Consider the following 326-nt stretch of genomic DNA (forward strand, 5'->3'; position numbering starts at 1 on the left):
AGAGGCCGCCCACGTTCCTCGGCTCATGGCCCCTTCTTGCATCTTCAAAGCTAGCAGTGTAGCTTCTTCAAATCTCTCTCTGACTCCCCTGCCTCCTTTTTTCATGTGTAAGGACCCTGTAAGTAACTGCGTTGGTTCCGCCTAAAGAACCAACGCAGGATACTCTCACCATCTTCAAGATCCTTAATCATGCCTGAAAAGTCCACTTTGCCATGTGAGGTAAGATATACACAAGTTCCGGGGATTAGGACCTAGGCGTCTTTGGGGAGTTATTGTTCTGCATACCAGGGCTCAGTATTTGTTGCTAGGCGAATGAATAAATAAAT

The 326-nt window shown here is 46.9% G+C and overlaps 1 protein-coding gene across 1 annotated transcript in view; it reads right to left on the reverse strand.

The window, feature by feature from the left end:
• Window positions 1–326, reverse strand: part of DOCK2 (dedicator of cytokinesis 2) — a 370,198-nt gene that overhangs the window by 62,343 nt on the left and 307,529 nt on the right. The gene's annotated exons all lie outside the window — the stretch shown is intronic.

Source organism: Pteropus vampyrus, unplaced genomic scaffold (genome assembly GCF_000151845.1).
Source record: "Pteropus vampyrus isolate Shadow unplaced genomic scaffold, Pvam_2.0 Scaffold30, whole genome shotgun sequence".
Taxonomy (NCBI): Eukaryota; Metazoa; Chordata; class Mammalia; order Chiroptera; family Pteropodidae; genus Pteropus; species Pteropus vampyrus.